This window comes from Budorcas taxicolor, chromosome 4 (genome assembly GCF_023091745.1).
Source record: "Budorcas taxicolor isolate Tak-1 chromosome 4, Takin1.1, whole genome shotgun sequence".
NCBI lineage: Eukaryota > Metazoa > Chordata > Mammalia > Artiodactyla > Bovidae > Budorcas > Budorcas taxicolor.
In genome coordinates this window covers 106,256,184-106,272,750 of record NC_068913.1, presented here as the reverse complement: position 1 = coordinate 106,272,750, position 16,567 = coordinate 106,256,184, and the positions used below count along the sequence as shown (strand labels likewise).

The 16,567-nt window shown below is 48.0% G+C and overlaps 1 protein-coding gene across 1 annotated transcript in view; it reads right to left on the bottom strand.

The window, feature by feature from the left end:
• Positions 1-16,567, bottom strand: part of TMEM178B (transmembrane protein 178B) — a 401,231-nt gene that overhangs the window by 63,910 nt on the left and 320,754 nt on the right. The gene's annotated exons all lie outside the window — the stretch shown is intronic.

Below are 16,567 nucleotides of genomic sequence, written 5' to 3'. Positions count from 1 at the left end.
CGAATAGACAGTGGTAGAAACTTCCTGATGGCTTACAGCAGGGGCCTCCTGGTGTACAAGATGGAGAAGAGGCCAGAACGCAGAGAGCTGGAAACCAGAGCCAGGGACCTTGCAGGAAAAGGAAGGAGTGGAAATAACCCCTATAAGCTGCCAGGAAGTGGACAAATGAAATTTCAGAGGGTACCACTAGGGGCTTCTGACACCCTGGTAATATAACATTTAACATACAATGTGCAGTGAAGAGATGTGAGCTGGAAAATGACAGGGTGGAGGTAAGTGGGTGGCAACTTTATCTGCTATTTGAACCCAAACAGCCCAGTTTTAGGAAAACAGATAAAAAGACAATAGTGCGGCACACCTCCTCTGTACCCGGTGGCAATGGGCTTCCGTTAATGTAACATAGACATTTTGATGCCCTGACACAGCCATTAAAATGGAAATCTGTCTGTACAGCCTGTCACAGCTGCTTCACAACACCAGGAAGCCCAACCCCCACGTCAAAGAGGCCCAGAGGTCTCCATGGCAGTGGGAGGCACATGCCTCCTCCTTTAAAGTAGGCTGGACCCCAGGCCCCAGGAGGGCAGGCCCTGAAAAGTCTAGGTTGCTGGCCCTGTCTCTGGGCAGAGGGGCAGGTACACATGTTCCAGAATTTGGATTCCAGTTTGTGGATGAGGTAAGGTGGGGGTCGAAGGGTAGTATCATGAGTAATCCTCACCACTTGCATTAAAGCACTTTCATATACCTTAGCTCATTTGTGCTCCTCAGCCTGCGAGATTGACCAGGAGTGTGTTTTTCTCATTCTATATTTGGGGAAATGGGTCCCATGGTCAAATTCAGGTAAAGTCAAGGAAGTTGGACAGAGAGACCGTGACCTCGTCTCTGGGCTTGAGGAAAGGCCTCCAGGATGAGGATGTCCCTCCTCTGTCCCAGGGACATGAGATCATCAGCGCTACCTGCCTCTGGCCTGCTGTGGACACCAGAGTCCGGTTGCCCTTGGTACACTGCACGGCACCCAAAGGCCCAGTTGCCCACATGGCACCAGACTGTCCGAGGAACTATAATTCCTGTATCCAAATTCCCTGCATGCAGTTAGGACTCCAGGCCTGCAGATCTGGCTGTGTTCAAGTGCCGCAGTGGGGCTGGGGAGGGCCACAGAAACATGTTAGTTTCCACTGTAAGGAGTGAGCAAGAAGCAGCTGCCCAGGGTGGCCTTCCCTGGTGGCTCAGCAGTAAAGAATCTGCCTCCCAAGCAGGAGACCTGGGTTCAACCCTTGGGTTGGGAAGATCCCCTGGAGAGGTAATAGCAGTCCGCTCCAGTATTCTTGCCTGAGGAATCCCATGGAGAGAGGAGCCTGGTGGGCTACAGTCCATGGGGTCACAAAGAGTCAGGCATGACTAAGTGCAACTGAGGACCCATGCACACAGGTGCCCAGGGCAGGTCATGTAGAAAAGCCTGTGCTGATGTGGGAGGAAAGAAGGATGCCTGGCAAGGCCCAAAGCAGCAGCACCATGTGCCCACATGCACAGCAGAGGCTGCAAAGGGGAACGTCATCTGCAGCCTTGCCCGTGGGGTGCTGGCTGTGGTCAGACGGCTGCTCAGTGTAGTGGACAGGACCCTGGACCAGACACAGAAGGGCTAGGTCCTTGTCCCAGCTGTGTTGCTGAGCAGCCATATAACCCTGGAAGAGAAGGAGCCCCAATATCCTTATATGTAAGATGGGTGTAATGGGGTGCATTGTGTCCCCACAAAGGCCACAATGTCCAAGTCCTAATCCCTAACACCTGTGAATATGACCTTATTTTGAAATAGGGTCTCTGCAGATGAAATAACTTAAGGATCTCAAAGTGAGACCATCCTAGATTTAGGTGGGGCCCAAAATTCAGTGACAGGTGTCCTTAGAAGAGAAAGGACTGGAAGACTTGGCACACGAGACACAGGGGAGAAGGTCATGATGAGGCAGAGATCACAGGGCTCTGCTGCGGTCAAAGGCCACCTGAAGCCACCAGGTGCTGAAGAGGCAGAAAGGAGTCTCTCGGAGAGACTGGTGACACCCTGGTCTTGGACTTGTGGGCTGGAGAACTGAGGCAAGAAGTTCCTGTTGTGTTAAGCAGCGCAGCCTATGGTACACTGTCACGGCAGCCCCAGGAACTAACACAGTGGGGATAAACCGCTCAGCCCGCTTACCACCCACTACTGCTGTTCAGTCGCTCAGTCACGTCCAGCTCTTTGCGACCCCACAGACTGCAGCACACCAGAGTCTGCTCAAACTCACGTCCCAGAGTCTGCTCAAACTCATGCCTATTGAGTCGGTGATGCCATCCAACCACCTCATCTTCCATTGCCCCCTTCTCCTCCTGCCCTCAATCTTTCCCAGCATCAGGGTCTTCTCCAATGAGTCTGCCCTTTGCATCAGGTGGCCAAAGTATTGGAGCTTCAGCTTCAGCATCAGTCCTTCCAATGAATAATAAGGACTGATTTCCTTTAGGATTGACCCAGGCCTCACTGTAGAGACTAGCTAAACCACAGTCCTGATGTCACAGAATATAAGCTCCTGGTTGTCCTGCCCAGGTCTGTGCTGTCCAGGAAAGTTGACCTGAGCTCCGTGTGGTTACTGAGCACCAGAATTTGACTAGTCCAAGTGGAGATGTGCCACCAAGTAGAAAGAAGAGAGTATAAATTATCACTAATATTTCTTATTTTGATTACATGTTGAAATGGTATTTTGGACCTACTGAGCTAAATAAGATATATATATATATATCACCTGTTTGATTTTAGACTTTATTTTTAATGTGGCAACTAGAAAAGGAAGAACTATGTATGCGGCTCCTGCTGCTGCTAAGTCACTTCAGTCGTGTCCGACTCTGTGCGACCCCACAGACGTCAGCCCATCAGGCTCTGCTGTCCCTGGGATTCTCCAGGCAAGAATACTGGAGTGGGTTGCCATTTCCTTCTCCAATAGATGAAAGTGAAAAGTGAAAGTGAAGTCGCTCAGTCGAGTCCGACTCTTAGCGACCCCATGGACTGCAACCCACCAGGCTCTCCGTCCATGGGATTTTCCAGGCAAGAGTACTGGAGTGAGGTGCCATTGCCTTCTCTGATGTGGCTCCCACTTTATTTCTATTGGTCCAGGCTGACCTAGACAATGCCCTGGGTGGCACCCAAAATGAGGATTCGGGCAGATCTTTCAAATGACCACAAGCCAAGGCAAAAGCAGTTCATACCAGCCACACTGCATAAAGGAAAGGGCACCTGTGCTCTGGTTTGGGGCCTGCCTCTGTCTGATTGCAGAAAACAGCACTCAACAGAGCTCTGCCCAAGGTAGCAGGCTCCCCCTTGAAGTGAAGTATTAAGTCGTTTCAGTCATGCCTGACTCTTGGCAACCCTATGGACTATAGCCCACCAGACTCCTCTGTCCATGGGATTCTCCAGGCAAGAATACTAGAGTGGGTTACCATTCTCTTCTCCTGGGAATCTTCCCGACCCAGGGCTCAAACCCAGGCCTCCTGCACTGCAGCTGAATTCTTTACTGTCTGAGCAACCAGGGAAGCCCTCCTCCTTAAGGGGGTAGGGATTCCATGATGAACAATGAAAAGTAAGTATCTGTTTCACAGTCCTACTCCTTTGGCTTCTAACCCAGAGTCCACCCCAGCTCTGCATTCACTGTCAACACTCAGGCCTCTGAGCGCCTGGCACCTCGGGCCTCTCCCAGGCTCAGCTAAGTGCCTGAAATAATAGGTTGGTGGGAGCCAGACAATTACAGCCACAAACCAGCCAAGGTTGTAACCTCTGTCTCCTTCAGCCTGTCCATCCAGCCCAGTCCATGCCTGTCTGGCCATCTCCAGGCCATTGCTCAGACGCTGACTCTGCCCCGGCTCTGGCAGTCCTCACTCCTGTCCTCCCCCACTCGGTTCTGTCTGCACGCTGGAGCAAACTAGCTTGATCCTGGGCTGGCGGCGCGAGTAGACAAAACGGAGCGTTTGATCCACCACGATGCAGCTCCAACGGGAGAAACACTGGCAGTAATGACAGGCACGGGTGGGAGGGAGGAGACGAATCGTTGGGAAGCCTCGACTTCCCACCCTGCAGAACACACACAGACAGGCACCCACACCCACCTGGGCAGACAGGCAGACTCCCACACTCCAGAGAGGGGAAACCAGGTTAGCTCAACCCGCAGGCACCAACGGGCTTCCTCCAGAAGCCCTCCTGCCCTTCCAGGCCAGAAGGGAGCTTCCTCTTCCCAGAACTTTAATAATATCTATGGCCTGTGCTAGAGCTTCCCTAGTGGTTCAGATGGTAAAGAATCCAACCGCAAAGCAGGAGACCCAGGTTCTAACCCTGGGTCGGAAAGATCCCCTGGAGAAGGGAATGGCTACCCACTGCAGTATTCTTGCCTGGAGAATCCCGTGGACAGAGGAGCCTGGTCCACAGGGTCGCAAAGAGTGGGACGCAACTGAGCGACTAACACTAATGGCCTGTGCGGCTTCTCTTTGTAACCCTTCTTTGTAGCAGCTGTGAGTGTAGAGAAGCCCTGAAGGGCAGGGCTCACCTTAAGCTCCCCCATGATGCCTGTGCTGTCCGTGACGCAGTAGAATACCTAGCATCCTGAAGGTGTCCAATATGTGTTCGCTGTTGTTATTAATGAAGGAAAAAGGAGAGCAAAGCTCCCACGAGCTTATTTCTAAGGCCACCTTTCCTGGGGTTAAAAAAAGTTGCCCAAGATTTGGAAATGGAACAAAGGGTTTACTGTAGGTTCCTTTACTGAGTTAGCAGGAGGTATGCAGCTGGCTGCCTGGGGCTGTCTGATTCTGCCTCAGTTTGATTTGCTATTTACTATTGATTAGGATATTTACAGCTCTATCCAGGTAGATGTCAACTTTTAGAAAACTGATAGCAAACCAATGATTTCATCCAAGACTAATGCAAATGAATATTGTCCTGTAGAGATGTAAATGATTTCCAGCCTGAAGAAAAGATAAGCCTAGTCAGTGCTTACTGTTTATTGCCCTGTGGTTCATAACCAGTTTTGTATCTAACCTAGCCATCTTATTTCCTCTTCTAGGATATCTTAAATGTCTTTCCCTTGGCCACCTGATGTGAAGAACTGACTCATTTGAAAAGATCCTGATGCTCGGAATGATTGCAGGCAGAAGGAGAAGGGGATGACAGAGGATGAGATGGTTGGATGGCATCACTGATTCAATGGACATCAGTTTGAGTAAGCTCCAGGAGTTGGTGATGGACAGGGCAGCCTGGCGTGCTGCAGTCCATGGGGTCACAAAGAGTCAGACACGACTGAGCGACTGAACTGAACTGAACTGATGGAACACAAAGGGGCTTCCCAGGTGGTGCAGTGGTAAAGAATCCACGTGTCAATGCAATGAGACACAAGAGATGCGGGTTTGATCCCTGGGTCTGGAAGATCCCCTGAAGGAGGAAATGGCAACCCACTCCAGTATTCTTGCCTGGGAAAGCCCATGGACAGAGGAGCCTGGAGGGCTATAGTCCATGGGGTCACGAAGAACCGTACACAACTGAGCAACTAAACACACAACACTTGAAACACAAAACCCACTGCTCTTCAGTGGTCTTCAAGCCAGCTTTTCCATCTTACCGGTTCCCTCATCAGTGAATAAGTTGGATAAGTTTTTGAGCCCAGACCATCCTATTCAGCATGGGAGGCATGTCTTTAAGTTTCTGAACGTGATTCCTTGGCACTGCAGAGATTCAGAAGCACTGGACTCTCAGGCTCTAACTTCCCTAGCTAATCAGTTAGCTATCTCAGTCTTGGACTGTTTAATGGTCACGAGCTCACTCTCAGGCTGCCTAATAGTGCTTCTAGCAGGTCCTTCAGGAAGAAGTGATCCGCAAGCCTTCGGAGATTTTGGAGAATAAAAGTAGGACATTGGGACAGCTGGTCACCATCTAATCTGGGGGCAGAGAGAACGGGCCAGAGCAAAGACACACCACGTCCTGCCATAGATTCCGTGCTGTCCCGCCAGTGACTCTCTGTACAAAGAACACCTTCCCTGCTCTAGCCCCAGCTCAAAGGCTACTTCCTCCTGGAGCCCCCCTTGACCACCTCCCACCCCAGCACCCAGGAAGAGTAGGCTGCAGCCTTTTTTGTGAGTGTTATGCAGGCCCTCACTTTACAACAGAACTTAAATATCTCTTCTCAGAATTGCATGCAACTCAGCACCCGTGTAAAGTTGCCAGCTGCCTTAAACAAGAGTATGGGTGAAAGACACTATTCTGGGAATGAGGTGGGTGTACTCCCTGCTTGGAACAAAGAAGAGGAGAAAGGAGGTTCTAGGAAAGATGAAACAGACTTGGGAGAGGCAGGGCAAAAGTGATCCAAGCTAAAGTGACATGTACATCTCAGGGCCTGCGTCGAAGCTGTGGGATTAGGTGAAAAAAATGCAGGTGTGTTTGAGCAGTCGGGGGAAAGGTTTCTGGGAATTCAGGGCAGATGGACCTGGAAAAAGGAGAGGGAGGGGATATAGAAACCTGTCTGTGCTTCTGAAATTCGATCTGAGTTAATCTGCACGGATCTTGGTTCCTATCATCTGGTGACTAGATGCACAAATGATAAAAATAAATAAATAAAAAGCAGTGAACTCAATCAGTCTTGGTCCACAACTATAGAATTCCCAGGGTGTCAGCGTGCCTGCTACAGGATAACCCCTACCAGTGGGTGTATGATGACCTATAGCACTGGGAGATAATGTTATAAATATTTCCTTCTACATCTGGAACCTCCACTTGACCATCAACTCCTTGGGAAAAGAGTCCAGCTTAAGTCCATCTTTGTGATCCCAGATCCCAAAAGAATTTGCTGTATCGGAGACTGTTTTAAAAGTTCCTGAATATGTATTTTGTTGCCCATTGAACTTTCTTTACCTGTGCATTTATTTTCAAAAATAGCGAGGCAAGAAGAAGCAGTGAAAATCCCAAGACCCAAAGTAAGACACCACTTTAAAAATGAGAGCAAAACAGAAAATCTCCGGGACCAGCAGAAGAAAAGAATTCAGAAAGATGTAGATCTGCCCCTGGCGAGTTAGCAGTCTGGAAGTCATCTGACTCTCCCTTTAATGCCAGTAAATATGCAGGCAAAGAAAGCTAACAAATGACCTCTAGAAATCACCTTCTGAGAAACGGTAAAGACACATACGCGGAAAGCAGGTGTGAAACTGATCTCTTGGGCAGAGACTCTGGGGTGTCCAGCAAACCCAGATAAGGACCAGTTATCTTCCTAGGACATTTATGATTATAGGGAACATTTTAAAAAGCTTTCTTAAAGAATATATATTAAAAATTTTTAATTTGTTTATTTGGCTGCACTGAGTCAAATAGTTCCAGCATACAGGACCTTCAATCTTCAGTTACGGCATGTGGTTCCCAGACTAGGGGTCAAACTAGGGCCCCCTGCATTGGGAGCTTAAAGTCTTAGCTCCTGAACCACCAGGGAAATCCATAGTGGGAACATTTTATCACCATAACCTGGAAAGAGGAATCAGAAGGCCTGAGTTCTTATCATGATCCTGCCTTGACCATCTATCAGCTAATATGCTAAAATATGACCCACCACAACCGATATTTCCCATGACCTTCCCCCAGTGCTCATCTTGTCAGTCCTGTGTGGTGCCTCCTGAATCAGGGACCAACTGAGGTCCAGGGATCCAGTGAGACGGCTGCAGCCAAAATTCAGGAGTAATTAGGAAAACACTTCAACTGGCCATGGCTGGCTGTGAGATAAAGGCAAAGCCCATGTGGTGCTGCTGGTAGGCCCCTGAAGATAAGAAGAAAATGGGAGGGGAGTCAGGATGGGGGAGATAAATCTGGTCTGAATTTACATCGATAGGAAACCTTTCCAAAATTAAAAGAGAAAGGCAAAGAAAGCACACAGGTGCGGAAGCTGAGCTGCCCGCGTCCTCACCGAACACTGATTACAGCTTGCTGCTTGCTAATTTGGGATGACTGGGGAGCTGCTGATGAAAACGCCCTTCAGATCCTCTCTCCTTAATGCCCCTTCTCAGGAAAAGCAGGAGGCTCTTCAACAATGAAATCGGCGGAGCCATTCCCTGACTCTGTTGCCTCCTAGCTTTGTGATCTTGGAGAAGTCAGCTCACCTTTCTGGGGCTCAGATTCCACATCTGTACACAGAGGACAGAGGGGGATGGACAAGAGCCTGCCTCACCTGCCAGCTCCAGGAGCCCCTGCCTGAGGCGATGAGAACACGCTCGCTGGGGATCTCTGCAGCCCCTCCTGCTGCTTCCAGAAAACACAGGATTCTCCATCAAACCATTCTAGCGAAGAACATCTACTCCCTGCCTAACAGTCTAATTTGCCTCCCATGTGCTCTTGCAGATGGCCCAGAGAAAAGCCCACATTGGTGTTTGAGGCGCCAGGCTCTGGGGAGAAAAATCCCGCAGTGGTGGGGAAGAGGAGTTGGGGGGCGGGGCGTATAGAGAAGGCAGCACTCAAGCAGGAGAGGAGAGGTGCCAGTCAGTCCCGCTCCCATGTGTTAGCTCCTGCACCTCCCTGGGGGTGTTCCTAGGCTCCAAGACAAGGGGCTGGGTCACAGCATCAGTGTAGCAAAACCAGGGATCAAGCATCAGCCTCAGTGGACTGTATCTAGATGCCTGTTTCAGAAGAAACTGGCATAAAGCAGTGTCCTCCTTTTCAATTGGAATCAAGAACTTAAATTTACCCTCTAGTTAGACTCCAAGAGGTGCTACAAAGTACTAGCAAAGGTCTTTAGACCAGAGTCAAGCAAAGGTCTCAATATCCTACAGTTGGTCTTTGATACCACCCTTCCTTAGTGGTGGTGGTGGTTCAGTTGCTAAGCCAGGTCTGACTCTTTGGGACCCCATGGACTGTAGCCCACCAGGCTCCCCTGTCCATGGGATTTCCCAGGCAGGAATACTAGAATGGGTTGCGATTTCCATATCCAGGGGATCTTCCTGACGCAGGGATCCAACCCTCATCTCCTGCCTTGCAGGCAAATTCTTTACTGCTGAGCTAGCAGGGAAGCCCCCTTGATAGCACCCTTAGTCCTGTTAAAGGCTTCTCACTGAGTCCTCAACATGTTAGAAAGTCCATCTCTACACGCTGTGGCACCTCCCCCACAGGCTTACCTTAGTGACCTCCTACCTATCCACCCACCCCGGTCTCCGGACCTTGACTCAGCCCCCAGTACAGCCAGAGCTGGGCCCCTTCCCATCAGAGTCCCACTTGCCCAAGAGCTGCTGGAAGCCTCAGCAGTAGGACAGCTCTGCTTCTGCCCCTCACTGAGCAGATTCATTTCCTGCATTGCAAATTAGAAACTGGAATATAACTTCTCAGGAAAGGATTTATCATGGTGATTAAATTCTGTATAAATCAATATAGAAAGATAAGCAGTATTCAGGACTTCATGGTGGTCCAGTGGTTAAGAATCAGCCTTCCAGTGCAGGGGATATGAGTTCAATCCCTGGTTGGGAAACTAAGATCCCACAGGCTAAGCCTGTGCACTTCAACTGGAGAAGCGAGCTGCAATGAAAGATTTTGCAATCCGCAATGAAGATCCAGTGTACCTCAACTAAGACCCAACGCAGCCAAATAAATAAATATAAAAAAACAAAGAAAAGAAAGAAAGAAAATCTGTGCAAAAATCAGGAGCAGTGACTAAACGACTCACCCATGGTCACAGAGGCAGCTAGTGACAGAGCTCAACCCAGGGCTCCTAACTCCCAGCTCAGTTACAGATGGGCTTTTACTCACTGGCTTGGCAACCTGCCTACTGTTTATAGTATGGTTTCTACCAGAATCTGTGTTCTGAGTTCCCAGTCACCATATTGCAGGGAAAAATTCGGAACAAGCTCCTTCTAAGTTGGAGACCAATAATTCCATGTTAGGGCTGGTAGCAGGGGCCAGATTCAAGGAAGTGACATTCTTCCTGAACTGACCAGCCTCACAGAAGGGTCCTCAGTGCAAAGGCCCTCAGGACTCAATGTGAAATGTGGTCTAGGAACTCCTGGGGAGAGGAACCTTTCCTAGTTTCATGCTTACTTAATCTTTTCTCCTCATTGTGCAATTTCTAAGTGAAAGAAATGAATGAAATAGTTAATTACTACTAATAAGATTGGGGGAGAAAAATTCCATGATCTCATCGCTCCAAGCACCAATCAGAGTTCATTTTTTCTTACAACCATCAACCTTCACTAATGGGAAGCTGACACGTGGTCCCCTTCCTATGGGGCTGGTGGTGCTGATACAATGCCCATGCTCAACGCTCAGTGATGTTCGTGAGACAAAAAAAGTGTTCAGTCTGGATGATGTTTTGTCCTCTTGGGGCTCTCTTTTTCTCCCATGAATGACAACAATCACAAACATCTTAGGGTGCCATTGTCCCCACACTGAATTGCTGGAGGGCTTTCAACACCCCCTAAATAGTAGGGATGACTGAAGTGCTCTTTCGCTCTGTGACAGTGACCTTCTTTATGATCTTTCTCTTAGTGTCATGCGGACTTCCAGGAGACTGCTGAGTGACTTCTAGGAGACATGCCAACCCTCAGTGTTAAAGGAAGCCTGAAGATACCCCGAGCCTTGCCCATCATTTTTTTAAAATTTTTCATTTATTTTTTGGCTGCACCAGATCTTAGTTGCAGCACACAGGATTTTTGTTGCTGAGTGTGGGATCTTAGTCACCACATGTGGGATCTAGTTCCCTGACCAGGGATTGAACCCAGGCCTCCTGCATCGGGAGCGGGGCGTCTTAACCACCGGACTATCAGGGAAGTCTCCCACCTTCTCTTCTTTAAGCTCCCATCTGGAGTGGCTTCTTGACTCCGAACAGATACAGGTATGAGGAAGAAGAGAGGAAGGCAGTGATCAGCCTGAGCACTGGTGAAACCTTGAATGGCCACACCCTGTCACTTCACCTTTCTAATACTCTTTTCTTCTCTGTCATGTGACAGGCCCAGGCTGGGCAAGCCCTGAAGATCCTTCTGGCTGCCAAGACCATTGAGTCTCCAAAGGGCAGCAGGACCAAGGTTTTCCAGGAAGGGAGGTCAACTGAGTGGTCAAGGGATGCCCCGGGAAACAGGCTGGAGGGTGGCATGTGGGAGGGAGACGAGGAAGGGCATTTGCCTCTTTGGACTTTTGGAAAGAGACTCTGTTTTCTTCCTCTGGAACTTGGACATCAAACTCCTGGACAACGAGGCCCCCAAGGCAACGATGTGCAGCTTGGGATAAGGAACAGGTGAGGGGTGCTGGCAGAGCAGCTTCCTCCCTGGTGTCATGACCCACCCCTCCTCCACCCTCACCACTCCCAAGTTCTCTGCACTCCCTCACCTCCTAGCGGGGCGGGGAAGGGTATCAAGACCCCCAAGCCTCTTGCCTCATCCTCTCGCACAATGCATGGCCAGACGCCTGGCTGGGAGGAGCCCTGGTCTCTGTGATGATTAGGAGGGTGAAGATAATTCCATTACCAGTAATAGGATGTTGTAAACATTCCATCTCCACCTGTTAATTAGCACCACCCCCTCTTTGCTCCCGAATACGAAGCGATGCTGCGTAATCATGGCATTTTGCTGGTGATGCTGTTTCTCATATGTGGTATTTCAGTGGTTTGTGTGGGAGAAAGAATTAATTATAGCTCTCCGGTTCCAACCCATTCTCAACCCCACCCCCGTCCTCTTCTCCCATTCCCCTGATATAAAAAGCCATATGTGTATGTATATGCACAGTAAACACATCATGCCGTTTCCTGTTTACTGAGGCAGGGGGAGGGGAGAGCACTGTGGACCAAACACCCAACCAAGTCCCAGGTCTGCCTCTGGTACCACCACAAACCAACACAGAAGCCCTGGGGACCTCTGTCTCTGGGCCTCGGCTTCCTGGTCCTAAAACAGGGATAACAAAGCAGCCCTGCTCACACTGAGCTCACTCTGAGGACCAAAACAATGAAACCCGGGAAGCTGTGCGATTTAGCTGTATACATTAACAGCTAAATTCTCAGTAACTGTTCCATGTGCCATGGAATTCCTTCTATAGAGTCTTCTGCAGCTTGTCTACAGCCAGGTTTCTTTGGAAACCTAACCAAACTAAAGAACTAGAATCAAAATTATTAGACACAAATAACTCAATGGAGGTGGGGGCGGCTTAGACGCCAGGAGGCTGGAGAGAGGGGGATGCAGTGGGTGTGAGAAGCTGCAGGGGACTGTGGGTAGTCAGAGAGATGATGATGGAAGGTTAGGGGATCGCAGGTGAGTCCAGACTTTACATGTGTGGGGGGCACATATTTAAAACACGGAATAAGAACCTTAAAATGGGCTGGCACACTGGGGGAAATTCAGAGTGGAGAGGTGGAGGAAGGCTAGGGCTAAGAATACATATAGATATATATGCTATGCAATTCGCTTTATCTGTATCTTAGAATCTGAGAATCTATAAATGAACCAGGCATAGATGAAAACTGGAAAAGGGTAGAATTGGCTCAAAATACCATAGATCCATATTGACACTGGTGGTGGGAAAAAATAGCAGCTGTGTCATGGGCTGTACCCCTGGGGTAGAGGAGCTGTGGACATTATCATTCTATACAGGGGCCATGATTTAGCTTCCGTTATCAGAAACTGTGGAGGGTGAGGCATTTTATAATTTATAATCTCCTGAACAACTCTTGAAGCAGGTATCATAACTGATCAGGAAGGAGAAAAACAGATGTCTTGCCCAACACCACACAGCCAGTTAAGTGGAAGAACTGGGATTCAAACCATATCTGACTCCTGAGCTGCTTCTCATGGTAGACAGGAGGGTCCCTACTTTGCTTTAAGCCCCCATAACTAGGACGAGAGGAGACCACACCTAAACCAACCAAACTCGCTTATGCATAAAGCCTAAGTTCTTGTCATCATACCCATTTCCTCCTAGAAAAGTTCAACTTGTTTCCATCCTGGAAGCTGGAAAAAAATGTACCAAAACCATCAGTGGTCAGGCTGCGGGCCAATTACCATGGAACTGCTTTCGGTCCAGTCTTGCTCAAGCCACAGAGGACACTTCTGCAGTCAGAGAGAGAAAATGTTAACTAAACAGGATGGAATCTATCTTCAAACAAAATCCCCCAGAAATGCAATTGCAAGTCAAGGAGAGGTCAGGTATCACAGCATGCCCATGATTTAGTGAGACAAGAAGAGGAGTTTCCTTCAACATGTCCAGTCTTTAGAGAGTTAAAAAAAAAAAAAAAAAACATAAATCAGTAATATAGGGTAAACACCAAAAAATGAAGCCATCCCTTTGTCTAAAGAAAAGAAAAAAATTTAGCCTAATAAATTCCTCCTAAATTAAGGTGAAAAGTGTAAATATATATATATATTTTTTTTTTTCTTTTTTTTTTTACTAATTCCCCCGAATAGAGTGTTGCACACCCAAAGGGTCACTTGTCTAGTTAGCCTTCTCCAAACCCACACACAGCACCCATAAGAGATGCACGTGTGTGGCCTGTGAGAACCACAAAACATGAAAAGCAGTGGAAAGAAAGATGAAGGTCTTCTTGAGAGTGTGAGAGCATCTTTGCAGCAGATGGCTGCCATGTTGCCTCAGGGACCCTGCTCCTGGGAATGCCAGCCACGGGCATATCCATCAAGTCACGAGGTGTGGGGGGCTTACACAAAGAGGCTAAAGCAGGGCTAAGTTGAGCCCTGACCCCACAGTGCTGAGGGGATGAACCCTTTTCCCTTTTCCTGGCCTCTTAGCCACACCCCCAAATCCTTCAAGTCTCTTCAACTCCCATCTCTCCCTGGAAGTCCTCCAGCTCCTTCGTTCCTCCTTGATCCAAGCATCTGCCACTCTCTGGGCTGAACGCATTGTTTCTGCACCTATTATGCCTCTATTAGTTCTCATTCTCCTGGTGTCAAGTGTTTCCTATTTCCTTTGACTCTTCCTCACTGCTGAGTAAAGAGATGTCACTCAGTAAATATCCTGCTGATTCAGTAACAGATGAAGGATTTAGGAGTTCTTGGTTTCATAGTTACCTAAAGATGGAGGGAGGGAGAGAAGGATAAAGACCGTGTTACCCTGGGGAAGAGGAACCCCTTGGAGCACCCAGGACAGCATTCTTCCCTGGTAACAAGCTCTCTTTACAAGGAGGAAAAAATGAATTATCACACTTTGTGAATTCCCAGCGTCTAAACATACCACAAAAGCACAGGCTCGAAGTGCTGGAACTGGCAAGATATTTGCCTTAAATAACAGGGCTTGGAGATGGTAAATGCAGAACTTCGGGTAACTTGATAATGACTCACTCTAAGTCTTCTTTTTCAGAAGTGTTGAAAGTTTAGTGAGACTAAATGCCAGATGCAAGCCCCATCAGAACTTGTATCTGGTTTGCGCTGGAGCAGGGAATTCACGCTTCAGTCTCTTCGATCCATTCCCAAGAGTTAGATTCTGGCCCAGAGGGGCGCCAGAAAAATGCTGCTGTCCACACCACCAGATTTCAGCTTTGATCTCCTCTCTCCCTGCTCAAAACCTTCAGGCTCTCCTTTCCATCTGCTGGACAAAGTCAATGCCTGCTGCAGATGGCTCTTGGCTACTGGATTCCAATTTGGAAAAAAAGAAATCCAACAACAAAAGACATTTGCGGGACAACTGTGGACGTGAGACTATGAACTAGGCGTGGGTAATATTAGGAAATTATTATTCATTTTGTTGCATGTGGTAATGACAATGTGGATATGTAAGTACTCTGGGGTATTTAGGACCATGAAGCCTGCAATTTACATTGGAGCAGTTCATTAAGAATTAAACACTTTTGACAGGTAGGTAGAGAAGAGAGAAAGATGAAGTAAATACAGAAAAATGTCAGCATTTGTTAGACTTGGATGGTGGACCTATGAATGTCACCTGTTCCTTTCAGAAGGACAAGAGTGTAAATTTTCTTTCAAAGAGATAAGTGTAAGAAGTTTATGTCTGGTATGGGATTGAAAACTACAGGCTAGACTAGACAATTATCTTTGCCCCTCAGTTCCAAACTCTTAAGTAATATCTCTAACGCCAGGTGGTTTGAGACGTCTATTTTAAATCTGAGGGGTTACTACATGCCTTTTCTTTCAATTTTTGTTAATGCTTAAATTTTCTGTAACAAAAATGGTATGCTGGTTCCTTAAAACATTAAACAAGGTTGCCTTGTGATCCAGATTTCACTTCTGGGTATATATCCAAAGGAAGGAAGAGTAGGGGTCAGAGTAGATATTTGCACCCCATGTTCACAGCAGCATTTTTCACAATAGCCAAAGGGTAGAAGCAACCCAGACATCTATAGACAGATGAGCAGATAAACGGATGTGGTATGTTCACACAGCGGGACGTCCATTTAGCCTTAAAAAGGAAGGGAATTCTGACACATGCTTCAACATAAATGAACCTTGAGGATGTAGTGCTAAGTGATAAGCTGGCCACAAAACAACAAATACTGCATGATTCCACTTATCTGGGATACCTAGAGTAGACAATTCATAGCAATAGAAAGTAGCACAGTGGTCACCTGCTAGGGGAGGAGGAAACGGGGAAGTGATTAGTGGCTGGAGAGCTTCAGTTGGGGCCGATGAAAAAGTTCTGCAGATGGATGGGGGGGTGACAGTTGAATTAACTGAATGAGACAAAACCTTCCACTTAAAAACAGTTAAATGCATAGGGTGCTCAGGGTGGCTGCAATGGGATGACCCTGAGGGATAAGACGGGGAGGGAGGTGGGAGGGGGGTTCAGGATGGGGAACACATGTACACTCACGGCTGATTCATGTCAATCTATGGCAAAAACCACCACAGTATTGTAAAGTAATTAGCCTCCAATTAAAATAAATAATTAAAAAAATTTTAATAAGAAAAAAACAGTTAAAATGGTAAATTTTATGTTATGTATAACGTGTTAGTCACCCAGTCATGTCCGACTCTTTGTGACCCCATGGACTGTAGCCCTCCAGGCTCCTCTGTCCATAAGATTCTCTGGGCAAGAATACTGGAGTGGGTTGCCATTTCCTTCTCCAGGGGATCTTCCTGACTCAGGGATCAAACCTGGATTTCCTGCATTGCAGGTGGATTGTTTACTGTCTGAGCCACAAGGGAAGTCCTCTCATTTGGCCACAATTAGAAAGCCTTCATAATAAAGAGTTGAAAGAAGCAGATAAGCAGGCTAGCAGTAAGCCTCCCCAGCCTGGCCTCGTGGCCCTCGGGTTCTGCTGAGCGCTTCCTGCTCCGCTGGACCCTGCACACACCCCACGATGCCCGGCCTCTTCGTGCCTTTCCTCCTGCTAGTCCTGCCATGTGAACTCTTTCTTTCCTTTCCCACCTGTCAAACCCCATCTATTCTGGAAGTCAAGTGCCCATCTTTAGCAAAAAACATATCCTCTTTTTAAAACTCGTCCGAATTCTGATCACAGTGATCCTGTCTTTCTCTCATTTCTACTACATCTTGTCAGTATTCCCCATAAACATCCGTTTACTCTTAATATACAAAATCTATGCTCAGAATCTGGCCAAGGCTGAGCATTCTGTGTGTACAGTTCACTTGAGAGGCCCGGCAGAG